The sequence below is a fragment of the Mytilus trossulus genome, chromosome 5 (genome assembly GCF_036588685.1).
Source record: "Mytilus trossulus isolate FHL-02 chromosome 5, PNRI_Mtr1.1.1.hap1, whole genome shotgun sequence".
Classification (NCBI taxonomy): Eukaryota; Metazoa; Mollusca; class Bivalvia; order Mytilida; family Mytilidae; genus Mytilus; species Mytilus trossulus.
In genome coordinates, this window is record NC_086377.1 from 37609060 (window position 1) to 37615333 (window position 6274).

The window sequence follows — 6274 nt, forward strand, 5'->3', positions numbered from 1 at the left end:
AATGTTATTAAACTTTATATCACTTTGGTTTCTTGGCATTATCCCTAAGATACCTTCATTTTATTTCTATTTTAATACGACCGAAACATTTTGAATTTCATAAGCTGTCCACAATAGAATGTGATTAAACAGACTGATACTATTATTAACATGGATTGGAGTGGTGCATTCTTTTTGTATATTTGTTGTGTGCATGTAATATAAAAAAAGAAGATGTGGTATGATTGCCAATAAGACAACTATCCACTATCCACAAAAGACAAAAATGACACAAACATTAACAATTATAGGCACCGATAGGACAATGTAAAACAATTTAAAGGAGAAAACTCACGGCCTTATTTAGTTTAAAAAAATGAACGAAAAACAAATATGTAACACAAAAAACAAACGACAACCACTGAATTACAGGCTCCTGACTTGGGACAGGCACATACATAAATAATGTGGCGGGGTTAAACATGTTAGCGGGATCCCAACCCTCCCCCTAACCTGGGACAGTGGTATAACAGTACAACATAAGAACGAACTATACAAATTAGTTGAAAAAGGCTTAACTCATCAGATAGACAAAAAATACAAGTGGACGTGGCCGGGTAAGTATATTAGATCTACTGGTATTCACGAGACATGATCCTTCAGGATGAAAATTTCAGGAACTAATTTTCGGCTCTCCCTTGACACCATTTGACAGTATGGTCTTAAGGAAACGAAGATAGTCCGTCGGAAGGGGACGATAAATGGCTGACCCGTGTTAAGAGAGAGCCATATATCTCTTGCACGTTAAAGACACCCTTGTAGATTTCGAAAAAGAGTAGGCTAATGCCGCTACAAGGCAGCACTCTCATCCACAAAGTGGAAAGAAATTAATATAAGTTGCAAAACTTGTTTCCCAATCCACTATAAATAAATATTTTTAAACTAAACATGATCCTTTAACTTCAAAAGGGGGGGGGGGGTATTTTTTTGGAAAAAAATATTCCGATCCCTAATTAAATGAGGAAAATATTGTTTAATATGGTTGAATTTTTGAAGAAAAAAAATTATTGAAAGCGTGGCAAATAAAAAATAACATATCAGTCTGGATGAATAAAAAAATGTAAGACCCCCTACCCCCCCTTTTTTTTAAGTTAAATTGTTGCTACATAATAATAATAGCAACATTTTATTGACGTTTGATTTGTAATTTTACTCGAATTACTCCCCTTTCATTGAGACAATACTGTTAGCAAAGTCTTCGTTTTTCATTATTTATAAGCGATTCGGATATACATGTATATACATTGTATATATGTATAGTGGTCATCTTATTTCGAAGTGAAGAAACACATATACGAAATAATTCACTAACTCAAACGCAATGTATTATAGTATTTTTTCAAAGCAATCGTAGAAATTATGACCAGTAACTACTTAAAATATAAATGACATATGATCAATTATAACAAAATAAAACTTTAGCCTAACGCATTATTAGAACATCTGACTTCTGTTAAAGATTGGTATACAATTTGGGTTTTGCTCATTGTTAAAGGCAATACGATGATATTATATTTTTACTAGTATCTACGTCACTTGTTCTTATATACAACATGTATATGGATAACTGTTTCAACTCGTTGGCACTGATATTGTATGTTATTCAGGTCTCAGACAGGGTTTAAACTGTGACATTCCCGGCTTAGAGTTTATATCCCCTGAGCCGAAGGCGAAGGGGATATAAGCCCTAAGCCGGGAATATCACAGTATATACCATTTCTGAGACCTGAATAACACATATATTACGGATAACCCCTGACTTAATGTTATTTTCCAGTGCAGATATTTGTTGACAACACATATATAAGTTGAAAAATCCAACCTGATATGTTCGGCATACGTGAAGGATTTGCTTTGAACATACTTTTATCGTGTATGTAATAATTTACAATAACACTTTTAACATTGAATTTAAGTATTAAAAGCGTTAATTGCGTGATTTTGTATCAACAATGTATTATTGACTGAAGCACGTCATTAGAATTGTCTATGTGAGCTTCTGACAGTCTGATAGCTTTTTACTAGTAACCGGTGTTATGATGACGTTTTTGAGGTTCCAATTGGAGATAAAAACGTCGTATATACCCCTGCAGTTTCCTGAATATATACTGACATCTCCGTGTTGTTATCCAATCACAAACCTCAACACATTTGTAATCCGTAATATAACACATTTTATTCCACTGTTTATAAAGGATAATAGTTTGACCAATACTTGATTGGTTGAAACTATCCCACGTGCCAATGAACAAATCTTCATATCCCCCTATCTCCAGGAACGGGAAGTAAATGTATAATATTCTTAATGATTATTACGTAATTCAATCTTTCTGGTGTACATTTGAACGATTTTTCACATCTTAAAAATACTTGTTTTCTTTATATTTATATATATTTATTAAAAAAAACTACCCCTTTACAACGGGGGCACTTGTAGGCGGGGTACCCACAATTGCGTCTAAAAGCATATACAATGAATAATGTACAATTAAATAAAATACACATAGGAAAATATCAAAGTTAAAAATTAATTCTCTTTTAAAACAAATCAACATTCATGTAAAACATAACAACATTATACATTAAATTATAATATAAAATCTCAACATTTAGAGATCACATCAATTATTAAGTTGCACACGTAAATCACAGTTAGCTTAATCTTCTAAAATTGAAGATTTGTAAGTGTACATTTCACTCAAAATCTTTTTACTAAAAGTGTCAACATGCTTACAAACATTTAGATCAACCTTATAAAAATATTCACCTAGCAGTATGTTTATTTTTTCGTAGGACGGTAACTCTGTGAAGCAAAAGTCGGGGAAGTTAGTACTCAGGTACTCATTTATATCGGCAAAATACTTACTTCGTATAGGAGAATATTCAGAACATTCGAGAACGGAATGTTCCACGGACTCCTCAGATTTGCATAAACACATTTGACAAATGGTAGTCTCGGAAATATTCATTCTATACAAAACTTGATTTATGGGGGTGTTGCTAAACGGCGGAAACGGAAAACGGAACGGAAACGGAAACGGAAAGAATGTTCTATATAAACGGAATTTAAGGAGGGGACTATGAAAATCAATAGATCTTGTCTTGCTGGTAATTTTTGCTATTAAAAGTTTCTATCTATTTAATATATATATTAATATAGCAGGCGAACATGCAAGTGAGAAAAATCGTCATATAAGGTCAATTACTCCTATAAGAAGTCATTTGACCGTTTTGACGTGAATGGACATTAGGTAGAGATCAACATTCTAATAAAATTGAGAATGAAAACGAGTAGTATGTCAAAGAGGCAACAACCCGACCAAAGAGCAGAGTACATTTGAAGGCCACGAATGGGTCTTCAACACAAATCCCGCACCCGGAGGTGGTGTCAGCTGGCCTCTTAAAAGCTCAGTGAAAATGGGTGTCACACCAAACTCCAAAACATATAAATGAGATTAAATTAAAAATATTTACAAGACTAACAAAAGCCAGTGGTTATGACCTGGGACAGGCGCAACAATGCGGCGGATTAAACATGTTTTGTGAGATCCTCCCCTATACATCTAGCCACACATATGAAGCAATACACACAGTACAACTCATTTTAAAAGAAGTCCGAGTCTGATGTCAGAATAGACATGTTTTTATCACATCAGGTTTTCGTTATTCAATGCGTTTTAATAGATAGTACGTGCACTTATCCCTATGTTTTGATTTTAACCATGTCGGCTAACTTGGCTGACAGGCAGGGTTATCCAACACAGTTTTTAAACTAGATAACCTAATGGTAATTGTTGCACAGTCTAACCAAAACTATCAGGCGACTCCCTAAAAGACATATGTTCAATAACATTTTGCCCAGCTGTTTCAGAGACTGAGAAATTTTGTAAAAGTTAACAAAGACGAAATCGGACGACGATCGCCAAGTGACGAGAATAGCTCACTTAGAAGGGCTAGGTCAGATAAAATAGAACTCTCGCAAAGTATACCACTAAAGACTAAAGCAGGTCTTAGTACCAGCAGAAAACGACCATGACAGAGTAAAAACCGATTGAATGAATATTTTACTATAATAGTATCAACTAAGAAGATATAAACCACAGGCACTTGTTGTAAATCATAATATATAAAAAAAAAAAAAAAAAAAAAAAAAAAAAAAAAAAAGAAGATGTGGTATGATTGCCTCTCCACAAGAGACCACAATGACACAGAAATTATAGGTCACCGTACGGCCTACAACAATGAACAAAGCACACAAGTCCTGCGCCTTCCCCAAACATTATAAAAGAAGGATATTTTCTAGATTTTAAAATAAGCTCGGGATATAAAATTGGCATCCTACAAATATATTGAGTGTCATCTCTCAGACTATGTCTGATCGATCGCTATTGGAAGTGACTTGTACTGTCACCGTATTTCGTGGATTCACATTTCCGAACATGATACCGTTTTCATAATTGGAATTGCTCATCTTTTCTGGGCACATATTTCTTCCTATTTGGCACGTTATATTTTAGGGTCTGGGTAATGTAGTTGTCTCTTTTTTTCTCATTTTGACTGGCGCCACATTAACTATAGTTTCTTATTTCTGCGATAAAAACAATTTAAATAAAACTCAGGTGATTGACACAAGGGGTAGAAAGTCTTGTGACCAAAGAGGGCTTGGTGTAATCCAAATTCGGAAAAAATGAAAGAGGGTCGAAGGTAAGGACTAAGCAACTCCAATATAATGAGACATATATTCCGCATGGAAAGAATATTTGAATTAAAACGGACAAACCCAAATATTAAAGAGAACCGATCTAGCGAGTTGGTCTTTTTAGAAAAATTTACCCATGCACACATGACATGCATTGTCGGAATAATGGGATGTCGGAGTAATGGGTTGTCAGAGTAATGGGTTGTCGGAATAGTGGGCTGTCGGAGTAATGGGTTGTCGGAATAGTGGGCTGTCGGAGTAATGGGCTGTCGGAATAATGGTTGTCGGACTAATGGGATGTCACCTAACTTTTGACAATCTCTTGTCAATATTACAGATAGAAAGTGACTTAGGCTGTGTTCACACCAAACGCCGTGTAGAGTAAACATGTTTACAATTAGTTTAGTGTAGTGTACACTGGTTTCACATTACATTTGTTCACATCTATACACCTTGTTTAGCTACCTGTACATAAGATTTGTTCCCACTTGTAAACTATATGTCATTTAAATGTTCATTACGTAGAACTGAATTCAAAATTTTTGGACAATTTTTCTAGCGGTACGGGAACAACCATTTTTCTTTAAAAGGGGGGTGGGGGTGGAAATGGAAATATTCCGATCCCCAATTTAATAAAAAAAAAATGGTCATACAGAGGATAATTTTTTTTATTCTGAATCAAAAGTTTCCCCATACATTATAGTGTTAAATATTGAAAAAAAGTATTTGATCACCAGCATCGAAAAAAAAAGGAATAAAAACATACGGGCGAAAAATAATCTAACTCAGATAAAAAAAAATAACCCTCCCCTTTTAAGTTTAAGTGGTTGCTACTTTATGAAAGCCATTTTTATTATTATTTGTAGTAGTTTGAATATACTAGAGATGTCTCGATTACGCGTTAGAAAACGTTAGCTGCAGCAGCGTGCTTACAGCCGGGAAAAAAGGATTGAGATATTAGGGATCACTACATTTTTATCTTTTCTGTTTGTTTCAAATGGTACTTCTTCTTCAAGGAGTATTTGGTAAAGGAATAGGGTAACGTTTTTTAAAATTTATTTTAAGTGTTATTTAACGGGGCATGGGCTATTGATTTTTTTCAGGACAAATTTTGGTGACAAGTCGAAATCAATTTTAGCATTATATATAGTTGCAGCTGAGGGTGAAACAAACAAACAATTTTCAGGGCCAAAAACTAGAAACATTTTTGGTTACTAAACAAAATCCGTAGCTCACCATCCCCATCCCATTGCATTTATGTTTTATACTCAACTATAATACCCCCCCCCCCCCCCCGAAAATCAATTGTTTGCTGCCTTGTGGGTTCGGCAATGATGCTGCTTTGAGTCTTGATCAGGGATTAATAAAGTACGTTAAATTTTTTTAACAAAATAAAATCTGTGTAATATTTTGACAATAATTTCTGTGAAAAACTATACTAATAATTATCAAAAATATCAATTTTACTCAAAAATAGTTTCATCGTTAAATATATACACGGTAAAACTAATTTCCCAAATGCCTAGTTTTGTGTAC